Source organism: Ceratotherium simum, chromosome 26, assembly GCF_057802395.1.
Source record: "Ceratotherium simum simum isolate JZ-2026a chromosome 26, ASM5780239v1, whole genome shotgun sequence".
In the NCBI taxonomy this organism is placed as follows: Eukaryota; Metazoa; Chordata; class Mammalia; order Perissodactyla; family Rhinocerotidae; genus Ceratotherium; species Ceratotherium simum.
This window is the reverse complement of record NC_141925.1, coordinates 39452581-39479704: the sequence shown is the minus strand read 5'-3', so window position 1 is coordinate 39479704 and position 27124 is coordinate 39452581. Positions and strand designations below refer to the sequence as shown.

General features: G+C 37.6%; 1 pseudogene; it reads right to left on the bottom strand.

Moving 5' to 3' along the window:
* Positions 1-672: 672 nt before the first annotated feature.
* The window catches only part of LOC101387866 (cytochrome P450 3A12-like), a 40538-nt pseudogene continuing 14086 nt past the window's right edge, over positions 673-27124 (bottom strand).

Sequence of the window (27124 nt, the reverse complement as noted above, 5' to 3'; positions counted from 1 at the left end):
GTGCTCCAAAAATGGGAGAATTAAACTATGAATATACTTTCTAAGCAACAGGCAAAATCACAGTGGATTAACTCTCACATATCTTAAATGTCAAATAGGATTTCTGAAAAAGGCCTCACCCAACCATTGATTGTGATGGTCAAAAAACATTTAGTCACTGGTTCTCACTGATTCAGTTCTGTAGATTCCCTTAATGTGCACGAAGGCATCAGATAATCCTTTTGTAGAGAGATGTTTATCAACTTTCTTAATATAACACTTTATAGAATATTCAAAATGAAAATGTGATATAAATATCTCTACACAATCACTACCATAATTCTGGTTTTCATTAAAGTTTGCTGCCAAAATTGTTGAGAAACTTTTGTTCTTGATCAGCGCTCAGGAAAAGTAGATGGTACTAACTGGGGATGGATGGAGTTTGTCTTGTGAGAACGTGATAAGCTGAGTCCTCATATCTGGCACTTACTTAGTCCCCTCCTTTATATCACACAACTTATAATACTCTAAACAGACATTGAGAAATAATGAATGTAAGAATCCCTGGGCATCTATCAAGTGCAGCAGATTAAGCCCATCTTTATTCTGGATTTCGTTCACAGGGTAAACTGAAGTCTCTGGTGTTCTGGGATACAGCTTCCTGAAGAACAAAGTGGAAGTCATTAGGGAAAATCAGGCTCCACTCATGGTCCCACCTCTTGACTCAACTTTTAGAACAATGGGTTTTTCCAGTCTAGTAAGTCCTTGACTGACTAATTTCAGGGGGGTCTGCAACAGTCAAACAGGCAAAGAGAACTGACTAATGAAGCTCCACCAACAACAGAAGCAAAGTAGACAAGATACATTAAGGATGACAATGCTTTATAAACATATCAAAACTACTTTTAGCATCATGTATCTTTGATTCTTTATATTTATTCTATAAGCTGTGTCTGATTGGATAGTGAAAGTTTTAGCCATCCATTCATTCAACAAAATATCTATTGAACATATATTCTGCACCAAGCTGAACATGAAATCACGCTGGCTTCGGTTGATTTAAATTTTAAACTAGAACGGATGAATGTAGGCATTATGGAAAATTATTTTGTAAAGCTAAGAGAACTAATTTCGTGTATGTTCAAACATGCTAGGTTATCCTGAGTGCATATTGCACTTCTTATTGTATGAATCATCCTCAGCTTCTAAAAATTTCCACCTCTCCCAGTGGAACCCATCCAGTTTCATGATGGGAAGAGGTCATTATGAAGCATTAACATCTCTTGGTTCCCATGTATAGTGCTGATGGTAAACTTCTGAAAATCTACAGTATTTTGACTGATGCTTTTATCCCCATTCTCACCCAGTCACTCCATCATGGTTGGGGGACCAGCAACGGAGTAACCTTCTGAACTCAGTTAATCAAGGGCACGAAAATTGTCATGGAGGGTGAGAAGCATCACCCAATGGCTGACTGGGAGCTCGCAGGAAGTGTCTGCCCCATCTCAACTGTATCTGAGGCCTGCTTTCTCTCAGTGATGAGTCCCCTGTTTACACACTTAAGGGACTACCACACAGCCAGCCTAAAGCAACAAACAAGATGGAAACCATCTCTATCCTCCCTTACTTTCATGGAGCCTACTTAATGAGAGGAGCTGCATATTAAATGCATGAGTCATAGAAATAAACCTTATTATAGGGCCTTGCTTGATAAAAATCAGTGTCTATTGTTCTTTATATTCTTCAGAAGACAGATTCCACATCTTTCTATAAATGTAAAACCTTGTTATTTTATAATTTCAAATGGCATATATATCCCCTGCAGACAGACACACACAATATGCACATACACAAATGTCAGTTGTTAAATTTTTCAAATTGAAATTGTTCAAAATTTGTATCCAAGAGCTCTAAATCAACTTCAAATCACTCCATTTGCATTCACTGGATGACTGCAAGGCACCATCTGGAATTTATGAAAGCAATAAAATGAAGTGCTAGAGTTAAAGACGTTCTTAGGTATAAAGAAAACACAGAGAACCAATTGGATGGTTTAATGACAAAGTATTAAGTTAGGTGGTCTGACCAATGATACTAGCCTGCATAAACCAATAACAGAACAGAGGAGAGAATAGACTCTGGACTGATGTGTAAGGTTCCATGGAGGGGATTGGGGATTAAACGAGGACTTGAAGGATGAGAACAGAATGGAGAGGAGAACGGGAAGAACATTCATTGAGTCATTATGAAGGTGTAAAAGCTTGACTGCAGCAGGGCTCCTGGAAGGTGAGATCAAAGAGGCAGGATGGTCCTGGACTGTGGGAGTCCCTCACATCTGATATAAATGCTTTCATTCCAACCTGTGATTCTCAATCTAGGCTGCACATGAGATACATTGGGGGTGGTTTTAAGCCACACTCTGGGTGAATTATTTTACAATTCCTGAGATGAACTAGGCATCAGAATTTTTTACAGCTCCCTGGTTATGTGATTATAAAGACAGTGGTTAAAAACTACTGTCATGAAGCTTCAGTAAGTTCTGGTGGAGAACAGCATCCTTCAGAAGTCATGACATGGTGATCACTGCACTTCCTGGCTATACGCACTTTGCCTTCCTTCCAGTGGACTTGAAACCAAATTCAAAACTTTGCTCAACTTCAAAGTAATCACACACGCTAACTGCATTGACTCTAGAGGACATTTATAGGTGGGTCATTATAAAGCCACAGTCTTAGCACTCCAGAGCAAAGGACCCTTAAAGGCCACAGATGGCTTCAAACAGATTCTCTGGGCAATAGAATAAATTATTCTTTGAATAGAACACATTGTTTTATTTACATATATGTATGAATAGACCCCCTCAGTAAAAAGAAAAAAAAAAGCCTCCAATAAATCATTATTTATGCTGCAAGTTAACTATCTGAACTGTGTTTCTTTATAAGGTTTGAAGGGGAAGTTCTGCAGCATTCTGACAACAGCAAGTTTCATGTTTGTGATAGTGAACCTCATGCCAATGCAGTTTCAGAGTCTAGTTACAAAGGGCAGGTATATATAACGATTTATGTTGTCCTTGTTCTTCTTACTGAACCTGGATCCACAATAGTAGATGAAAACAAGTTAATGAAACATAAAATCCACATGAGCTACAGATTTGGGGTTCTCACTTAGAATCCTCAATCAGAAGTACACTGGATACTTTTGTGGGCTATTCATTGACATCTGGCTATTGGTATTTTGCTGTGAGAATTGTAAGCTCCAGATCCATTCCATTCCTATTACCCCAGAGGAGGTTTCAGTCTTGTTGAGGAGATGAGACAAATGCTGTTTAAAAGAAAATTTATCTTTAAACACGAAAACTACACTCAGGGTGCTAAGATGTTCACACTCTGATAGACAAGTAAGAAACGAGAATGATTGAAGGAAAAGTAGGTTTCTGCCTCTACTCATGCTTATGTTGGTCATGTGCGCATGGAGAAAGAAAGCAGGAGAAAAGTCTCCTATTATTTAAATTGTTATTTTCCCTTCCCTCCGCTTCCTTTCCCTCCCTGCTCCTCTCCTCCTCCCTTTCTCTCTTTCTCTCTCCCGCACAGAATACCTTATATCAGATGATTTACATGGGCAAATGATGCTACTCTACTATAGTATAATCACTGACTTCCTCGTCTACCTGTTTCACTAGGCTATAAGTTCCTTGAAGGTTAGACCTGTATTTTATCCAAATTTAATTCCTTAATATGTGATTATATTAAGGAAAAAATGTGGATTTGGTGAAAGTGATAAGGACATTGTGGTCATGTACTTTTTAAAGGGTCTTCATATTTTGGAGAACATTCTTGAATATTTCAGACGATGCACCTTAAAATAATATTGGAATCAAGAGAAAGGTAGCAGTGGTATGTGGATGGGGCAGCTGACATGGGTTGATAGTTGTTGGGCAAGTGTTGTTGGGTACAAATGGGTGCATGAAAACTATTCCATAGACATGCGTCTAGGGAATATGCTTGTGTATATGTTGAATACATATACTTATGTACGTCTAAAATTCCCCATAAAAATTCCATAGAGAAATGACACTAATGTTTAAAAAAATGAAATTGGAAACATTGGTGGTAAAAGCAGAGAGCTGAAGAGAGCAGCACAGAAAAACATAAGGGAAACAAAAGTCCATATTCCTAAAATCAGATAATGATTCAGTAAATAATGGTATATGTATACAATCACACACACAAATACATATAGTGTAACAGAGGGTGTTGTTTCTAGTTGAGTATTACACAAAGTAAGCAGTTCAAAATCAAATAAAACATAATATGACTATAATTTTTATAAATCTATATATGCATAGAACCATGTAGATAAAGACATATATCACATTACTAATGAGGACTATCTTGAAGTATTGGGACTGTGGACAGCTATAATTTCTTTTTTCTAGTCTACAGTTTGTAAAATTTTGACAACAATGATCACTCTTGTAATAAGAAAAAAACTTCCAAAAATAAAAAGATGTATAAATAAATTATTGCACAACCACACATTTGTCATCTATACTAGAGAGATCATTGTATGTTTGAATCTGCCTGAATATCAAGGTGGGTCCTCTTTCCCAAGGGCTCTGTGCCTTTCAGGACAGCACTCCTCAGGCTCTGGCCAGAACTCTGGGTCTTGGTGAAGAGCAAAGGTTGGCACCATCACCACTGTCCCTTTGGGAATGAACACCCCATTGATTTCCACATCTTTCTTACAGACCTTCCCAAGTCTACCAGCAACTGGGAATAATCTGAGAGATTCATTCAACAACATGTCAAGCTACTCCATCAGTACCAGGTCATCATAAGTGGCAGGTGCCTGGGAAGAAAGAAACATATTTTGATAAACTGAGACTTGGGATCAACTTTCCACTCAGCCTATGCAGGACAATTGAAATGTTAGGCGTACAAAGAAAAATTTATCTTGGTAAAGGGACTTAACAGTTATACACATTTTAATATCTGTCATGTCCTTTGACGTGCTCAGTAGCTCACTAGGATGAGGAGAGTAGCTATGACTATGGGAGCCTGTTGAGACAATCCTCTAAACAGGGCCTGAAATCCCTCACATCACCATGTAGTGGTTTTTCTTTCTCACGTGAACATGTGACTAATAGACTATGACACTTACTCTTAAGGGAAATATGACAAAGTCACTGTTTCTTTTCAAAGGAGAGGCCACATTTCTGTACCAACAATAGAGAATGTGTAAAATAGCAAATCCCCTATTCAACATAAAGTTTTTAGTTGAAAAATCCTACTTGCTAATTCTCTAGTTTATATATATAAATAACTTGGAAAGAAACATTATATTATATAAAAACTCTATAAATAACTTTGGGAGAAACTAGTACCTTTCTAAACCAAATATGACCAAAGACGAATAAGAAGGGATGCTACCAGGACACACAATTTCATTTCTCCTGAAAGTTTTAAGAGGATCGGATCCTCACCCTCAGCACTAGCCTCTGTTGCTGGAACAGTCTCTTATTTGTCACTTCAGGATTTGACTGTGAGCTCTGAAGATCTAATCAAGCCACTCCAGCCCCAGAGGCCAGGTCTGTTCATACCACAAAGAATTCCAGTTTTGGCAGAGATCTGAAAACTGTGTGGACAATATGTGGCTAGGATCTATGTTATATTGAAGAGGCAATATTGTAGAGGTTAAGAGTTTGGCTCAGGAGCCAGATATGTTGGGTCATAGCTTGGCTTCTTCACCACTCGTTGTATGACTACTGTACGAAAGTTATTTCATCTTGCTGTAGCTCAGTTTTATGATATATTACATGGAGATAATTAGGCTTTACATTTCTTAGGGTTGTGTGGCAGAGACATCACTACTCTCCCAAAATCCATGTAGTCCACACATTTCCCAGCCCACTCGAACTTAGGAGAAACTAGTTTTGCCAATGGCCTGTGAGCTGAGGTGATGTATTTCAGTTCAGGGACAAAACATTTGAAAAGCCATGTGCAATACTCTATTCTTTATCCTCCAGCCAATATAAAGGCCTTATGTTCCAGATAATGCAACTTCAAGAAAGTGGAGTCTCATAGCCTGTATCCCTGGTAACTATGTGAAGCAGAACTCCCACTCCCATCCTCCACTAACATCCTTTTCACATGTAAATATGAATTATTAATTATGAATCTTTGCTATGTAAAACGACTGAGATTGATAACTAATTTGTTACCGAGTTATAACCTAGCCTATCCTGACTAATACAGAATTTTATGAAGATTAAACTCATTGATATATAGAAATAGTTTAGAAGAGACGTATAGTAATAAGCAAATGTTAGCTATTAGTAATGTCAATGCCTTATAATTATTATTACAAAAAAGGAAGAACAGGTCCAAGGCATCATCCTTGGATAACAGGACATCAGTAACATGGTGGAGTGAGCTGTTCCCTGTGTCTCTCCCCCTTCGAACTACAACTAAAAGGGCATTCATTGATCCATGGAGGATATCCACACAGCACACCAGGGCACCTGAGAGACCCGAGCAGCTGTATATATAAAGGTGGATGGACTAGCCACCCCCTGCTGTGAGGTGGTGGAGATAGGTGAGAACCCTCTGGACCCCAGGCAGCCCAGCACACATGTGCAACTACTTTCCTGGCTGGAGTGATCATAGCATCACTGTGGCCTGAGGGGGGGAGCATACCTCAGCGAGACTGTGGAAAAAGTGACACTAGCTCTGACCACCCCGTGAGATCACTTCCCCATCTAGTGGGGGACCCCTCAAGGCCATGCAGCCCACAGAGAGCAGCACAGGCGTGGACCCAGTGGGGAAGCCCCACCCATCAAGCACAAATGCTGGTGCTACTAGGAGCAAAGGGCGGCTGAACTGCAGCTCAGGTGAACAAGCTCCTGTCTGTTGTGAACACCCATAGTACCACTGTGACACCAAAGGGGGGAAGCATGTCTCAGTGGGACTATGAGAGCAGGTAGCAGTAGCCCTGAACCCCCATGTGACCACACTCTCGTCTTGTGGGAGAATTCACAATCCCACCCAGTACCAGGGAGTGGCTTTGGCTCAGTCCTGGAGGGGAAATCACTACCAACAAGCACAACACCTAGTGCGACCTAGGAGCAGTGGGTGGCAGAGATCCCAGTCCGGGAAAACAACCTCCCAGCTGCCATGAACACTAATAGTACCACTGTGGCCCCAAACCAGGGAGCACAGCTCTGTGGGTCTGTGGGTGAAGGTGGCAGTATCCCTGAGCCCACAGATGACTACTTCCCCATTTGGTTCAATGAAATGAAATCAGGAACCAAATTACTGAACAGAGGGAATTCTTCACAAGAATTCAAAACTATAAAGAAAAACCAAACAGAATTGTTAGACATGAAAAACACAATGGATGAGATAAAAAAAAATCTGGAGTCTTTAAACAACAGGGCTGATAATGCGGAGGATAGAATTAGCAATCTGGAGGATAGGAACACAGAAATGCTTCAGATGGAGGAGGAGAGAGAACTTAGTCTAAAAAGAAATAAAGAAATTCTCTGAGAAATATCTGACTCAATGAGGAAATGCAACATAAGGATTATAGGTATTCCAGAGGGAGAAGAGAGGGAAAAAGGAGCAGAGAGCTTGTTCAAAGAAATAATAACTGACAATTTCCCAAATCTGGAGAAGGAGTTGGAATTACATGTACAAGAAGCCAACAGGACTCCTAATTACATCAATGTAAAAAGACCTTTTCCAAGGCACATATTAGTAAAGCTGGCAAAAGTCCGCGATAAAAGAAAAAATATTAAGGACACCAAGGCAGAAGAGGATAACCTGTAAAGGAAGCCCTATCAGGCTTTCAGCGGATTTTTCAGCAGAAACCTTACAGGCTAGGAGAGGTGGAAGACAATATGCCAAGCTAATGGCAAACAAAAGAAAGGAGGTGCTGCCATACTTATATCAGACAAAGTAGACTTCAAGATAAAAAAGGTAATGAGAGACAAAGAGGGGCAATATATAATGATAAAAGGGACACTCCACCAAGAAGACATTAACACTTATAAATATATATGCACCCAACATAGGAGCACCAAAGTATATAAAGCAGCTATTGACAAACCTAAACGAAGATATCAACAACAACACAATAATAGTAGGGGACCATAACACCCCATTTACATCATTGGATAGATCATCCAGACAGAAAGTCAATAAGGAAATAGTAGACTTAAACGAAAAACTAAAGCAGATGGACTTAATAGAAATATAGAGAGCACTCCATCCAAAAAGAACGAATTACACATTCTCCTCAAGTGCGCACAGAACATTCTCAAGGATAGACCATACGTTGGGAAACAAGGCAAATCTCTATAAATTTAAGAACATTGAAATCATAACAAGCATCTTTTCCAAGTATAATGCTATGAAACTTGAAATCAGCTACAAGAAAAAAGCTGGGAAATTGACAAAGATGTGGAGACTAAACAACATGCTACTGAACAACCAATGGATCATTGAAGAAAGTAAAGGAGAAATCAAAGAATATCTGGTGACAAATGAAAATGAAAATACACCATATCAACTCATATGGGATGCAGCTAAAGTGGTCCTGAGAGGGAAATTCATAGCAACACAGGCCCACCTTAACAAAAAATAAAAATGCCAAAGAAGCAATCTTAAACTAAACCTAATAGAATTAGAAAAAGAAGAGCGAACAAAGCCCAAAGTCAGCAGAAGGAGGGAAATAATAAAAATTAGAGCAAAAATAAATGAAATTGAAACCAAAAAATAGTAAAAAAGGATCAATGAAACAAAAAGCTGGATCTTTGAGAAGATAAAAAAAAATCGACAAACTCTTAGCCAGATTCACCAAGAAAGGAAGAAAGAAGGCTCAAATAAATAAAATTAGAAATGAAAGAGGAGAAATCACAACAGACACCACAGACATACAAAGGATTATAAGAGAATACCAGGAAAAACTATATTCCAACAAATTGGACAATCTAGAAGAAATGGATAAATTCCTAGACTCATACAACCTCCAAAAAATGAATAAAGAAGAAATAGAAAACCTGAATAGACCAATCACAAGTAAAGAGATTGAAACAGTAATCAAAAACCTCCCAAAAAAATAAAAGTTCTGGACCAGATGGCTTCTCTGGAGAATTATGCCAAACATTTAAAGATTTAATACCTATCCGTCTCAAACTGTTCCAAAAAATAGAGGAAGATGGAACACTTCCTAACATATTCTACAAGGTCAACGTCACCCTGATACCAAAGCCGGACAAGGACAACACAAAGAAGGAAAATTACAGGCCAATATCGTTGATGAACATAGATGCAAAAATCCTCAATAAAATATTGGCAAAGCAAATACAGTAACACATTGGAAAGATCATACAACACGATCAAGTGGGAGTTATACCAGGGACACAGGGACGGCTCAACACCTGCAAATCAATCAACGTGATACACCACGTTAACAAAGTGAGGAATAAAAACCACATGATCATCTCAATAGATGCAGAGAAAGCATTTGACAATATCCAACATCCATTTATGATAAACACTCTCAATAAAATGGGTATAGAAGGAAAGAACCTCAACATGATAAAGGCCACATATGACTAACCCACAGCGAACATCATACTCAACAGGGCAAAACTGAAAGCCATTCCTCAAAACAGGATCAAGACAAGGGTGCCCACTCTCACCACTGTTATTCAACATAATGCTGGAAGGTTTGGCCAGAGCAATTAGGCAAGAAAAAGGAATAAAAGGAATCCAAATAGGCAAGGAAGAAGTGAAACTCTTGCTGTTTGCAGACGACATGATTTTATGTATATAAAACCCTAAAGAATCCATCAAAAAACTATTAGAAATAATCAACAACTATAGCAAAGTTGCAGGGTACAAAATCAACTTACAAAAATTAGTTGCATTTCTATACTCTAACAACGAACTAACAGAAAGAGAACTCAAGAATATAATCCCATTTACATTCACAACAAAAAGAATAAAATATCTAGGAATAAATTTAACCAAGGAGGTGAACAACCTGTAATGAAAACTATAAACATTATTGAAAGACATTGATGATGACATAAAGAAATGGAAAGATATCCCATGCACATGGATTGGAAGAACAAACATAGTTAAAATGTCCATACTACCTAAAGCAATCTACAGATTCACTGCAATCCCAATGAGAATCCCAATGACATTCTTCATGGAAATAGAACAAATAATCCTAAAATTCATATGGGGCAACAAAAGACCCGGAATACCTAAAGCAATCCTGAGCAAAAAGAAGGAAGCTGGAGGCATCACAGTCCCTGACTTCAAAATATACTACCAGGAGACAATAATAAACACAGCATGGTACTAGTACAAAAACAGCCACAGAAATCAATGGAACAGAGTTGAAAGCCCAGAAATAAAACCTCACATCTACGGGCAACTAATCTTCGACAAAGGAGCAAAGAAGATACAATGCAGAAAGGAAAGTATCTTCAATAAATGGTGCTGGGAAAACTGGACAGCCACTTGCCAAAGAATGAAAGTAGACCATCTTCTTTCACCATACACAAAAATTGACTCAAAATGGGTCAAAGACCTGAAGGTGAGACCTGAAACTATGAAACTCCTGGAAGAAAATATAGGCAGTACACTATTCGTCATTGGTCATAAAGGGATCTTCTCAAATTCCATGTCTGCTTGGATAAGGGAAACAAAAGAAAAAATAAACAAGCGGGACTTCATCAGACTAAAGAGCTTCTGCAAGGCAAATGAAACCAGGATCAAAATGAAAAGACAACCCCCCAGTTGGGAGAAAATATTTGCAAACCATATATCCGACAAGGGGTTAATCTCCATAATATATAAAGGACTCACATATCTGAACAACAAAAAAAACCAAATAACCCAATCAAAAAATGGGCAGAGGATATGAACAGACATTTTTCCAAGGAAGATGTACAGATGGCCAATAATCATATGAAAAGAGGTTCAATATCACTAATTATCAGGGAAATGCACATCAAAACTACAATGAGATATCAACTTACACCCGTGAGAATGGCTACAATCACCAAGACAAAAAATAACAACTGTTGGAGAAGATGTGGAGAAAAGGGAACCCTCATTCACTGCTGGTGGGAATGCAAACTGGTGTAGTCTCTATGGAAAACGGTATGAAGATTCCTCAAAAGTTAAACATAGAAATACCTTATGATCCAGCTATCCCACTTCTGGGTATTTACCCAAAGAACTGGAAATCAACAATCCAAAGAGGCTCATGCATCCCTGTGTTCATTGCAGCACGATTCATTATAGCCAAGAAGTGGAAGCAACCCTGGTGTCCATCAACAGATGACTGGATAAAGAAGATGTGGTATATATATACAATGGAATACTACTCAGCCATAAAAAAGACAAAATCGTCCCATTTGCAACAACATGGATGGACCTGGAGGGTATTATGTTAAGGGAAATAAGCCAGGCAGAGAAAGACAAACACCATATGACCTCTGTCATATGTGGAATATAAACTAACACATGGACAGAGAGAACAGTTTGGTGGTTACCAGGGGGAAGGGAGTTGGGGATGTGGGCACAAGGGGTGAAGGGATGCATCTGTACATTGACTGACAAATAATAATGTACAACTGGAATCTCACAATGTTATAAACTATTGTGACATCAATAAAAGATTTTTTAAAAAAGGAAGAACACAATGCTTAACTAGTCTCTGTCTCTAAGTGAACCTTCTATCATATTGCAATCAAAAGACTCACAATATGGGCTTTACCAGAGAAGAAAGATGATCTCTAATTGAGGTAGACCCTAAAATGTCCCCTTACCTTATTTGTGAAGCACCTAAGACTCAGAAAGTTCATAAGAATTGTCCAAAACCACAGTCAGGACTCAGTCATGTGTTCCATTTCCTAGCCTATGCTCTTTCATCTACACCAGGCTTCTCCTGTCTTCAAATTTTACCCAGGGTAGTAGATTACACTAACGGTCCCTACTCTCCATCCTTTCCTGTGTTCATGCCTCTTGCCATCCATCTTTGTGGTGCCCTCACATTCTGACTCTGGGGTTGGCCATGTGTTTTGCTTTGAACCAATGGAATGTTGGCTAATGTGATGCAAACACTGTTTAGAAAGGCACCCATAGGCCAGGGCTTCATGCTCTTGCCCTCTACCACTGCCCTGAGAAGAACACACAAAGGCTAGTTTTCTGAACTATGAGAGATGTGTGGATCACATGTGGAGCAGAGTCAGCCTAGCGAGTTTAGCCAAGGCCAGCCTAGATCAGCTAACAGCCAGAGCAAAGCAAGTCCAGCCAGTATAAAAAGGGATAACATTGTTAGATGTCACTGAGGTTTTGTGATTTTTAGCTGGCTTTACTGTGGGAACAGATAACTGATACACTAGGGTCAGCACTTTTTCAAAGACCTTATCTTATATGAGTAGCATAAATTGTTTTGGTTTCTCTCTTTGTTTTTGTCCCTTTATATCCATCTTATATTAGAAGACAGAATTAAGGCTTATGTGCTTTTCCCACAAATTCCCCTAGGCAGTGGTGAGGAGACATTCTTGCTAAGGTTTCACCTTCTCCCTCCCTTTGCAGGTATCATCCACTCCCCTTATTGGGGAAAGTCACATCAATCTCTTCCTGAAGCTTCTGCCAGACATCATGATGAGTAGCCAAAAAATGCATAAAGAATGAAAGAGATGTGCTAACAGGCTCATAGCCAGCAAAAATAAACATAATAGATTGGGCCACGCATTCCAGATCAGACAGAGGTAAAAGGAGAGGAAATACATTTTAGGTAATAGCAGGTCAATGTAAAACATCACAGTTTAGATGATGAGAAATTCAAATGAAACTCCAAAACCCCTAGGGAAAAAATAGAAAAGCAGTTCAGAGTCAAACTGGAAGTGGTTTGCTCTCTGATGTCTATCTGACAGAGCCAGGAAAAGCCAAAAATGATCTTAATCCAGTTTTTCCCAAGGTCTATACAATTCTTGGCCATCTGCACCTGGTTATGCCACCCTCCCACCAACACAGCTGGGTAATTTAAGAAATAGCATTTCTATCTAACGCACACTATTAATAGCACTGTCCTTTGGAGAATCTTAAAAAAGTACATTACCTACAAGTATCCAAGTAATGTGGGTCAGCATTCTCCCAAAGGAAAACTTTAAATTATTCTAGGTAACATGTAGCTTGAAACTTTTTAAGAGAAATTGCAATATTAAGGCTTAATTGTAGAGGAAATTAAAGGATTTTTCATCTAATTATATTTGAAGGAACTTAAGAGAATAATATTACACTACAGATAAACTCTTGCTACTCAAAGTGTGGTCTATGGACCAACAGTATCATCAGTATCTAGAAGATTTTTGGAAATGCAGAATCTTAACCCCCACCCTAGAATTAGCTAATCAAATCTGAAATTTCATGAGATGTAGTGGTCTCTGTGCACAACATGGTTTGAGTGGCATGAATTGTACCTTGAAAAGAATCAGGTAATGGAAGACCTGGGGCACAAGTCTTCAAAGGGGAGATTTCAGATATATACAGAAGCTACAGAGACAGACAAAATGCTGGAAGTGTGGTGATTGACCCTTGTCTGATCAATGGCATTAAAATATCAGAAGAAAGAATGTGCAATGAAGGGCATTGGGCAGCATGAAATTAAAAAAAAAAATTAGGGTCCATTGAGAGTAACAACAATGCTTAATCAATAATGATCTGAACGTTATCTTCCTCACCACATGCTGCCCCTCTGCTCTACTATGCTCTGGAAACTACCCTTGTGATTATAAGTTGGTCTCCCTTTTGATTTTCTCCTGAAAAACACTAAGAAATCTCAGGCTCTAATCTGTTTAACAGACATTGGATTAGGATATTTAGATATTCTGAGCACTGAAATAAACATGGTACCCACCCAAATCATGTAATTGGCAGCTACAAACAATACAAAACGAGAGTAAGAAAGGTCTACAAAGTTCTGATTTCCCAATGATGATTTCTGTGATGCTGTTGTGGGTAAATTCAACTATCAAATTCTTTCCTCCAGTTAGCATGAATCTCATGATACTCAAAGTTTAGAGCTGTGATATACAATATGGTAACCACATGTAGCTATTTGAATTTTAATTAATTAAATTTAAATACAATTTAAGTTTCGGTTCTTCAGTCACACTGGCCACGTGTCAAGTGTTCAACAGCCACATGTCTCTAGTGGTTACTATATTGAACAGTCCAGATATAGAGTATTTCTTTCATCACAGACAGTGGTATTAGACTAGATAGATAGATAGATAGATAGATAGATAGATAGATAGATAGATAGACAGATAAATAGATGTAAATGTAGGTATAGATATAGATATATTTATAACGGTTTGCTATACTCAGATCATCCGTGCTGTCTAGAATGAATTGTTAAATATTCAGGAATTATGTGAGATGGTTGTCAAATTTTGGTAGTTTGAAATTAAACATATAGGAAAATTTATGTCATAGAAATTAACTATAAATCAGAATTTTAGTGTTTTGAGAAAGAGAGATCATGTTTACATCACTGGTAATGGGAAGATGTAGAAATATTTATGTTTGTCAGTTCTGTGTAACTGTATTTGATGTTCTTAACTTTGTCCACCGAGAGGTTCTAGAGGCAAAGACACCCTTAGTAACAATGAGCTACTACAAATGATTAGTAGTGAGAAAACAGATTTTGGTTTCTAAATATCATTTCTTACTAAAAGGAATCAGAACTCCTTGGAGAAATGGTTGATTCCAGTGCTGGTCAGTGGAAGTAGAAGAGAAACTTGGAATGTCTTTCAACAGAAAGCAAGGAAGTGTTTAGAAAATGATACATGAGGAGGATACAGAATACTTGGTAGACTATAATGGTGGATATATGTCATCATTCATTTGTCAAAACCCATAGAATGTATAACACCAAGAGTGAACCCTAATGTAGATTATGGACTTTGGGTGATAATAATGTGTCAATGTAGGTTCATTGGTTGTGACAAATGTACCACTCTAGTGAGGGACTTTGAGAGTGGAAGAAGCTGTGTGTGTCTGGGGCAGGAGGGAAATGGGAAATCTCTGTACCCTCTGCTCAATTTTGCTATGAATCTAAAGTTGCACTAAAATATAAACTCTATTGAAAAAGTAAAATTTAAAAAAGAAAGATGCAACTATGACATACAACTATCTACTGGGGTGTTGGGGAAAAAAAAGGAGGAGGATTGGCAATAGATGTTAGCTCAGAGCCGGTCTTCCTCAGCAAAAAGAGGAGGATTAGCACGGATGCTAGCTCAGGGTTGATCTTCCTCACAAAAAAAAAAAAAAAGAAGAAAAGAAAGAAAGAAGAAAAAGAAGGATGCAAGAGCCCACTTTAAGTGGGTTCCAGTAGACAAACCTGAGAGAATTTGAGCATCAAAATAAAGAATGATGTAAGAAAGAGATTAAATTAGTTACATATGAGATCATAATGATATAAATAAATAAATAAATAAATAAATAAATAAATAAATAAAAATGGAAAGTTCTCCCTTACAAGAGAACAATTACTCATAAATGTAGAAGAAATGATGGAATTAGAAAGTCATCATTTTGCAACTATCAATGTAACGATGATCTCAGTCAAAAACCATCCACATTGATAAAACTAGTAAGTGAAATTTGAACATGAACAAAATGTTTACACAAGCTCAAAGGCTTCCCCTGCAAGTTACTTAATAACTACATGGAGAAAAATAAAACTTTACAGTAGATTAAGCTAGTAAACACAACTTTAAACCAATCTCCAAGTTAAGATCACCAACAACGGGGCAATGTGCCTTCTGTGATGAAGCCGTGATGCAAATTTCCAGGCAGAGTTTCTGATTCAGTGGGTCTGGATGAGGGCTGTAAATTTACATGGAATCAAGCTCTCCAGAGGTTCTGATGTAGGTGATCCATAGACACTGACTAACTTCTGGGCATGAAATACTTGTTTATGGTTGCTCTTCAAGCTTTGAAGAAAGTTATGCATGTAGGTTTCTAGAAAGTGCCTCTGGCTACCATTTATATTTGAACATGTGTCTTTCTTCAATTTGGCAGAAATTTTCATCTGTCTGGAAAACTTCCTGGATATTTTTGGAGCCACACCCACCCTCTGAGCCTCCCCACAGTAGCCCTCTGTAGCACTCCTTGGTTACCTTTAAGGGTGTCCATTTCTTTGGAATTCTGAATGTTAATCATCAGCTGAAGAAAATCCACCCATTGCTGGAAGAAGAAAGAGAATTTCAATGATGGACGGTCACTTGTGCAGTCAGAGATAAATCAGGAGTGCAGCCTCTTTCCTGAGACTAAGTCCAGAAATGTGACTAGTGCTGTCTGAAAAAAATCATCCACTTACAAATCTTGGAGAGCAGTATGTTTCCCTGAGAGAAATCTAGCCATCATGTTCAACTGCTTCTAGATCCATTCTCTCTCTGATCTTTGGCTTCTCTGGCTTCTGAACACAGCTACTTACCCTGACCAAAGAATTGCCTGCATCCTCACCTGTCAAGCCTGCTTGCTCAGGAGGAAGTCCCTGACTTCAATAACTTTTCTTTTCTACCTTTATTATTAACGAATGGCCACAGAGATTAATCCTCTGACATTTGCAGAGATCATCAGCAGCTTTTGTGTAAACATCTTCAAGTGCCCCACCCTCCCAGAATTCTACACAATCTTCAGCAACATCCAGTGGTACTCAGCTCTGTCTACCTCACCTGCAGACTTCCTTGTGCTGCTCTCCAGGCCTCAAGAAGACAAAGCAGGGTTAGGCAGCTTGCAGCCTCAATGCCCAGAGAAGACTCCTGCTAACTCCAGACTATGAGAAGGCTCCAATTTAACATAGACTATACTCCACAAGGTAACCTGATTGGGTCTTCCACTGAGCAATGTGTAAAATGAAAGGCTTGTTGGAAGTGAGTTTTTGCCAATATATGATCTGGGGAAATTATAATATCAGCAATGTAATTTTTAAACAGTAATTTTTAGTATTTCACAATTTATTGAAGGGAAGTGGTAAAGTTTTTATCTCAACAACATTCATGTAGTAACATACTAATTTTCATGCCTATTATTAAATTTTAAACATTGCTCTCTGATTTATTTTCTTATCTCCTTCCCCAAAATCCACCTTCTTCATTTTCCCCAAAATGTTAGAACTCTCCTGTTCTACACCCTATAGTTCTCTACCTACCTTAAAAAATTTACAGAGAAGTGTGCAAATCATATGTTTACAGCTTAATAAACTATCAAATAGTGAACACTGGACTCTGCCTCAAGTAAACTCACTTTACTTTTCTTATCTATAGAATGGTCATTGGTTATTTTGCATTGACATTTCTTGGCATAGTCATGGCAGGATTTCAGAGAAACCCACCAGAGAACGCCTGGAATCTACAATGAACTGGCCTTTGGGCTCATTGAGACCCCCGTGGATCACTGCATTCTTCAGGTGACCCAGGACAATCATTGATGAGCACATGATAACCACACAGAACATCAGGATTCCTGAGAGACCTGAGCAGCTATATATCTTAAGGTGGATGGACCACCTCCCTGAGGAGGTGGTGGAGATAGATGAGCACACTTTGGACCCCGGGCAGCCCAGTGCATGCATGCAACCACTTTCCCAGCTGGAGGGATCATAGCATCACTGTGGCCCCAAGGGTGGGAGCTTGCCTCAGCATGACTGTGGAAACATGTGACGGTAGCCCTGAGCACCCCGAGTGATCTTTTCCCCATCTAGTGGGAGAGCCCTCAGGGCCAAGCAGTCCACAGAGATTGGTGCAGGTTTGGACTCCGTGGGAAAGCCCTGCCCACCAAGCACAAAGGCTAGTGCAACCTAGGAGCAGAGGGTGGCTGAGTTGCCGTTCAGGCAAACAAGCTCCTGGCTGCTTGTTCACACATAGTACTGCTGCAACCATGAAGAGGGCAAGCATGTCTCTGTGGGACTGTGGGAGCAGGCAGCAGTAGCCCTGAGCCCCCATGTTATCACTCTCTCATCTGGTGGGAGAATCTACTATCCCACCTGGTCCCAGGGAGTGGCTTCGGCTCAGTACCAGAGAGGAAGTCCTGTCCACAAACACAATGGCTGGTGCGACTTAGGCACAGAGAGCAGCTGAGTTCTGAGTCCAGGTCAACAAGCTCCTGGCTACCATGAATGTACCTAGTACCCCTGCAGCCCCGAAGGGGGAAGCACAACTCCGTGGGTCTGGGGGAGCAGGCAGCAGTAGCCCTGAGGGCCCCATATGACTACTTTCCCATTCGGTGGGAGAGCCCATAGGGCTGCTGTGATCCCAGGGAGTGACCCAGGCTCGGACAGCCACACCTGACAGGGATTGCAGCAGCAGGCTTAGATTACACAGCTCCTGCCCTGCCAAGCAGTGGCAGGTGGAACCTGCATCCAGAAAATATCACTATCCGCCAGTAGAAATCAATTCTATCAAATGGTATAAAGAAATATATTAATATTACTGACCAGAAGGAAAAAGACAAACACCCAGAAAGCAATCCTGAAGACACAGAAATCTATGATCTAAATGACAAAGAATTCAAGACAACGACCATAAGAAAACTCAATGAACTACAAGAGAATTCTGAAAAACAGTTCAATGATATCAGGAACCAAATTACTGAACAGAGGGAATTCTTCACAAAAGAGAAACTATAAAGAAAAACCAATCAAAATTGTTAGAGATGAAAAACACAATGGATGAGATAAAGAAAAATCTGGAGTCCTTAAAGAACTGAGCTGACAATATGGAGGATAGAATTAGCAATCTGGAGGATAGGAACACAGAAATGCTTCAGATGGAGGAGGAGAGAGAATTTAGACTAAAAAGAAATGAAATTCTCTGAGAAATATCTGACTTACTTAGGAAATGCAACGTAAGGATTATAGGTATTCCAGAGGGAGAAGAGAGGGAAAAAGGAGCAGAGAGCTTGCTCAAAGAAATAATAACTGATAACTTCCCAAACCTGGAGAAGGAGCTGGAATTACATGTACAAGAAGCCAACAGGACTCCTAATTTCATCAATGTAAAAAGACCTTCTCCAAGGCACATATTAGTAAAGCTGGCAAAAGTCAATGATAAAGAAAAAATATTAAGGGCAACAAGGCAGAAGAGAATAACCTACAAAGGAAGCCCTATCAGGTTTTCAGTGGATTTTTCAGCCAAAACCTTACAGTTAGAAGAGAGTGGAATGATATATTCAAAATTGTGAAAGACAAAAACTTTCAGGAAAGAATACTATATCCAGTGAAAATATCCTTCAGATATGATGGAGAAATAAAAACTTTCCCAGATAAAGAAAAGCTGATGGAGTTCATTGCCACAAGCCCCCCCCCCACAAGATCTGATGAATAAAGCCCTCATACCTGAAAAAAAGGGAAAGAAAGGGTTTACAAAGCCTTGAGCAAGCAGATAAATAAGCAGACAAAATCAGAAAATTGCAACTCTCTATCAGAATAGATTAGCAAATACTTAATTATAACTCTAAAGATAAAGGGAAAGAAAACATCAAAATTAATATCGTCACTTCATTTTAACCACAAATTCACAACACATAATGGAATAAGTTGTTTAACAACAACTGAGAAGGGGAAGAGGAAAAGGATGAAAACTGCTTAGACTAAGGGAACAAGAGGCTATCAGGGAATGAACTATCTCATCTATGAGATCTTTTATACAAACCATATGGTAACCACTAAACAAAAAATCAGAACAAGGACACAGATGATAAATAAAGAGAAAACTGAGAAAACCATCATAGAGAGCCACCAAACTGAATTAGCAGTCCAAAATACACAGGCCGAGAAACAAGAGAAATACATAACAACTGAAAAACAAGAGATAAAATGGCAGCATTAAGCCTTCATATATCAATAATCACTCTAAATGTAAATGGATTGAGTTCCCCAATCAAAAGACACAGAGTGACTGGATGGATTGAAAAACAAGACCCAACAATATGCTGCCTCCAGGAAACACATCTTAGCTCTAAAGACAAACACAGGCTCAGAGTGAAAGGATGGAAGACAATACTCCAAGCTAACGGCAAACAAAAGAAAGCAGGGATTGTCATACTTATATCAGATAAAGTAGACTTCAAGATGAAAAAGGTAATGAGAGACAAAGAGAGGCAATATGTAATGATAAAAGGGACACTCCTCCAAGAAGACATAACACTTATAAACATATATGCACTCAACACAGGAGCACCAAAAGTATATAAAGCAACTATTAACAAACTTAAAAGGAGATATCAACAACAACACTGTAATAGTAGGGGACCTAAAACCCCACTTACATCAATGGATAGATCATCCAGACAGAAAGTCAATAAGGAAATAGTGGACTTAAATGAAAAACTAGACCAGATGGACTTAGACATATAGAGAGCACTCTATCCAAAAAGTGTAGATTACACATTCTTCTCAAGTGCACATGGAACATTCTCAATGATAGACAATATGTTGGGAAAAAAGGCAAACCTCTATAAACTTAAGAAGATTGAAATCATAACAAGCATCTTTTCTGACCATAATGCTATGAAAGTAGAAATCAACTACAAGAAAAAAGCTGGTAAAGTGACAAAGATGTGGAGACTAGACAACATGCTACTGAACAACCAATGGATCATTGAAGAAATTAAAGCAGAAATCAAAGAATATCTGGCTACAAATGAAAATGAAAATACACCATACCAACTCTTATGGGATGCAGAAAAACCGGTCCTGAGAGGGAAATTCATAGCAATACAGGCTCACCTTAATAAAAAATAAAAATGCCAAAGAAGCAATCTTAAACTACACCTAACAGGATTAGAAAAAGAAGAGCGAACAAAGCCCAAAGTCAGCAGAAGGAGGGAAATAATAAAAATTAGAGCAGAAATAAGTGATTTTGAATCAAAAATACAGTAGAAAGGATCAATAAAACAAGAAGCTGATTCTTTGAGATGTTAAAGAAAATTGACAAACCCTTAGCCAGACTCACCAACAAAAAAGAGAGAAGGGTCAAATAAATAAAATTAGAAACAAAAGAGGAGAAATCACAATGGTACAACAGAAATACAAGAGATTATAGGAGAATACTATGAAAAACTATATTCCAACAAATCAGACAATCTAGAAGAAATGGATAAATTCCTAGACTCATACAACCTCCCAAAACTGAATCAAGAAGAAATAGAAAATCTGAAAAGACCATTCACAAGTGAAGAGATCGAAATAGTAATCTAAAACCTCCCAAAAAATAAAAGTCCATGTCCAGATGGCTTCTCTGGAGAATTTTACCAAACATTCAAAGAAGATTTAGCACCTATCCCTCTCAAACTATTCCAAAAAATAGAAGAAGATGGAATACTTCCTAACACATTCTATGAGACCAACATCATCCTGACACCTAAGCCAGACAAGGACAATACAAAGAAGGAAAATTACAGGCCAATATCACTGATGAACATAGATGCAAAAATCCTCAACAAAATATTGGCAAACTGAATACAGAAATACATTAGAAAGATCATACAACATGATCAAGTGGGATTTATACCAGGGACACAGGGATGGTTCAACATCCACAAGTGAATCAACGTGATACACCACATTAACAAAGTCAGGAATAAAAACCACATGATCATCTCAATAGATGCAGAGGAATCATTTGACAAGGTCCAACATCCATTTATGATAAAAACTCTCAATAAAATGGGTATAGAAGGAAAGCACGTTAACATGATAAAGGCCATATATTACAAACCCACAGCCAACATCAAACTCAAGAGGGCAAAACTGAAAGCCATTCCTCTGAGAACAGGAATAAGACAAGGTGCCCACTCTTGCCACTGTTATTCAACATAGTGCTAGAAGTTCTGGCCGGAGCAATTAGGCAAGAAAAAGGAATAAAAGGAATCCAAATAGGCAGGGAAGAAGTGAAACTCTCACTGTTTGAAGACGACATGATTTTATGTTATAAAACCCTAAAGAATCCATCAGAAAACTATTAGAAATAATCAACAACTATAACAAAGTTGCAGGGTACAAAATCAACTTACAAAAATCAGTTGCATTTCTATACTCTAACAACGAACTAACAGAAAGAGAACTCAACAATACAATCCCATTTACATTCGCAACAAAAAGAATAAAATATCTAGGAATAAATTTAACCAAGGAGGTGAACGACCTGTACAATGAAAACTATAAACATTATTGAAAGACATCGATGATGACATAAGGAAATGGAAAGATATCCCATGCACATGGATTGGAAGAATAAACATAGTTAAAAATGTCCATACTACCTACCTAAAGCAATCTACAAATTCAGTGCAATCCCAATCAGAACCCAAATGGCATTCTTCATGGAAATAGAACAAAGAATCCTAAAATTCATATGGGGCAGCAAAACATCCCAAATAGCTAAAGCAATCCTGAGCAAAAAGAAGGAAGCTCGAGGCATCACAATCCCTGACTTCAAAATATATTACAAAGCTATAATAATGAAAACAGCATGATACTGATACAAAAACAGACAAACAGATCAATGGAACAGAATTGAAAGTACATAAATAAAACCACACATATATGGACAGCTAATCTTCCACAAAGGAGCTAAGAACATAGAATGCAGAAAGGAAAGTATCTTCAATAAATTGTGCTGGGAAAACTGGGACAGCCACATGCAAAAGAATGAAAGTAGACCATTATCTTTCACCACACACAAAAATTAACTCAAAATGGATCAACGACTTGAAGGTAAGACTGGAAACTATAAAACTCCTAGAAGAAAATATGGGCAGAACACTCTTTGACATTGGTCTTACAGGGATCTACTCGAATTCCATGTCTACTCAGTTAAGGGAAACAAAATAAAAAGTAAACAAGTGGGACTTCATCAGACTAAAGAGCTTCTCCAAGGCAAACAAAACCAGGATCAAAATGAAAAGACAACCCCCCAGTTGGGAGAAAATATTTGCAAACCATATATCTGACAAGGGGTTAATCTCCATAATATATGAAGAACTCACACAACTGAACAACAAAAAACCAAATAACCTGATCAAACAACGGGCAGAGGATATGAACAGACATTTTTCCAAGGAAGATATACAGATGCCCAATAGGCATACGAAAAGATGTTCAACATCACTAATCATCAGGGAAATGCAAATCAAAACTAAACTAAGATATCACCTTACACCTATGAGAATGGGTATAAACACCAAGAAAAAAATTAACAACTGTTGGAGAGGATGTGGAGAAAAGGGAACCCACATTCACTGCTGGTGGGAATGCAAACTGGTGCAGCCTCTATGGAAAACAGTATGGATATTCCTCAAAAAATTAAAAATAGAAATACCTTATGATCCAGCTATCCCACTTCTGGGTATTTATCCAAAGAACTTGAAATCAACAATCCAAAGAGGCTTATTCACCCCTATGTTCATCACAGCACTATTCACTATAGCCAAGAAGTGGAAGCAACCCAAGTGTCCATTGACAGATGATTGGATAAAGAAGATGTGGTATATATGTATACAATGGAATACTACTCAGCCATAAAAAAGACAAAACAGTCCCATTTGCAACAACATGCATGGACCTGGAGGGTATTACGTTAAGAGAAATAAGCCAGGCAGAGAAAGATAAACACCATATGCCTTCACTCATATGTGGAATATAAACTAACACATGGACAGAGAGAACAGCTTGGTGGTTACCAAGGGGAAGGGAGTTGGGGGGTGGGCACAAGGGGTGAAGGGGTGCATTTATACATTGACTGACAAATAATAATGTACCACTGGAATCTCACAATGTTCCCACAATGTCAAACTATTATGACATCAATAAAAATAGAAAAATTTAATCTGCAAAAAAAAAAAAAAAAGTGAACACCGTCATGTAACCACCACCATATTTCACCTTTTCTTTATCTTTAAGGTGACTGTCTTTTATCCTTTTTATAGATTTTGTGAAAAAATCAGTAACACTTTTTGGAAACAGAAAGATATCTAATACTTCAAAAACTGGGATAAGAAATGGAAAGAGTGCTGGAGGGAAAAGAAAAAAAAATCACAATGAAAATGCAAAAGTTTCCTGGAGCAATTATAATTTCCTCTACTAATCAGAACAGTAAAGACACCAGGCTTCTCAACCAAGAGTCATTCCCTCTCGGAACTTCCAAGCCAATGGCAGAGCTGGGCAAGTCCACACATAGGCTTATCGTTAAAGGAGTGAGTTCAGTGACACCTTCTGCATCTTTGGAGTGACCAAAGGAACAAGATTGCATTCCTTGATCTTTTAGCCTCTTATCTATTGGATTAGAATCTCTTTGGATAAATCAGACCATAGTCTGCTACTTTAATTAATCATGCAGTTCCAGAAATTGGAGTCAGGATAGAAATAATACGTGATGTCTTTCAATCACAATGAAATTAAATTAGAAATCAATAACAGAAAGAAAATTGGAGAACTCACAAATAAGTAGAAATTAAATTATATACTCTTAAATAACCAATGGGGCAAAGAAGAAATCAAAAGGGCAATTAGAAATTACTTTGAGATAAATAAAAATGAAGATACAGTGTACCAAAACTTACAGGATGTACCAAAACTTACAGTGTTCAGAGAGAAATTTATGGTTATAAATATATGTTTTATAAATTGTACACATACATAAAAATGTATATATTTATAAACAGTTACAGATATATGATTATAAACTTATACATTTAAAAATAACAAAAGTCTCAAATTAATAACTGAACTTTTCACTTAACACACTGAAAAAAGAAGAGCAAATGAAACCTAAAGCAAGCAGAAGAAAGGCAATAATAAAGGTAAGAGCAGAAACTAACAAAATAGAGAATAAAGAATAACAGAGAAAGTCAATGAAACCAAAAGCTGATTCTTTGAAAAGAATTTTATCTAGATTGACCAAGAAAAAAGGGGAAAAAATTCAAATTACTAGCATCAGAAATGAAAGAGGGGCATTACTACTGACATTAAAAAAAATACAAAGAACTCTAAAGGAATACTATGAACAATTGTACACCAATAAATTAGGTAACTTAGAAGAAATAGACACTTGCCTAGAAAGAAACAAAATATAGGAACTTACTCAAAAAGAAGTAGACAATCTGCGATGGTTAATAGAGGGGAAACGGGCTGCGGGAGGGCAAAAGGGGTAAAGAGTCATATGTGTATGGTGACAGATGGCAACAAGATTTTTGTGGTGAACACAATGCAGTCTATACAGAGTTCAAAATATAACAATGTACACTTGAAATTTATATAATGTTATAAACCAATGTGACCTCAATAAATAAAAAGAAATAGATAATCTGAATAGATCTATAACAAGTGAAAAGATTGAGTTAGTAATCAAGAACCTATCCACAAAGAAAAGCTCAGGTCCAGATGGGGAGTGGGGAATTCTACCAATTATTTAAAAAAGAATTAACACCAATTTTCCACAAATTCTTCCAAAAAATAGAAGAGGAGGAAATACTTCCAAACTCATTCTACAAGGCTGGTATTACCCTAATACTACAACCAGAAAAAGACATCATAAGAAAAGAAAACTACACACCAATATGTCTTATGAACACCATTTCATAAGCACAAATCCTCAACGAAATACTAGCAAACTGAATCCAGCAATATATAAAAAGAGGTACACACCAAAACCAAGTGGAGTTTATCCCAGGAATGCCACGTTGTGTAATACATCATATCAATAGAATAAAAAACAAAAACCACATGATCATCACAATAGATTCATAAAAAGCGTTTCACAAAATCCAAAATCCTTTTGTATTAAAAATGTTGAACCATCTAGGGATAGAAGGGAATTTCCTCAACCTAATAAAGGACATCCATATAGGAAACGAAGAAGTAAAACTATCTCTATTATCAGATAACACGACCTTGTATATAGAAAATCCTCAAGAATCCACTAAAAACCTCTTAGATATAATAAGCCAGGTCAGCAGCATTTCAGGAAACAAAATCAACATACAGCTCAATTGTATTTCTATACATTGCAATAAAAATTCAAAAGTGAAATTAAGAAAAGAACTCCATTTGCATTAACATCAAAAGGAACAATATACTTAGTAATAAATTTAACAAAAGAAGTGCAAAATTTATACTCTGCAAATTAGAAAATATTGTTGAAATAAATTAAAGAAGGTCTGAATCAATGGAAAAACATGCCACATTCATGGAGAGAAAACTTCATGTTGTCAAGGTGGCAAAACTCTCCAAATCTAAACATTAAATCCATACCTAAGATTTAACACATTTCCTATCAGAGTCCTAGCTACTTTCTTTGTAGAAATTGACAAGCTGAATTTAAAATTCATATGGAAGAATTGGACCCAGAATAGCCAAAACAATCTTGAAAAAAAAAGAATAGAATTGTAGGACTCAAACTTCTGATTTCAAAACTTTCCACAAAGCTGTTATAATCAAGACAATGTGGTACTGACATAAGGATAGACATATAGATCAATAAAATAGAATTTAGACTCCAGAAATAAACCAAAGTATCTATAGTCAATTCAATTTTGAGAAGTGTTCCAAAACCTTTCAATGAGGAAATATAGTCTTTTCAATAAATGGTGCTGGGACAACTGGATAGCCACATGCAAAAAAAATGAAGTTGGTATCTTACCTCACTCTGTATACCAAAAAAACCCAAAACTCAAAATGGAGCAAAGACCTAAACATAAGAGCTAAAACTATATAACTTTTGGAAGAAAACCAAGGAGGAAATCTTCATGACCTCAGATATGGCAATGGATTCTTAGATATGACACCAAAAGCACTGGCAATGAAAAAAAATATATATAAATTGTACATCATCAAAATTGAAAATTTTGTGCTTCAAAGAACACTAGCAAGAAAGTTAGATACCTACAAAATGGTAGAAAAAATTTTCAAATCATACATCTGATAAGGGACTTTATCTAGAACATATACAGAAATCTTACAACTCAAGAACAAAAAGACAAACAACCCAGCTATAAATGGGTAAAGGCTTTGAGTAGACATTTATCTAAAGAAGATTAAAAAAATGGCC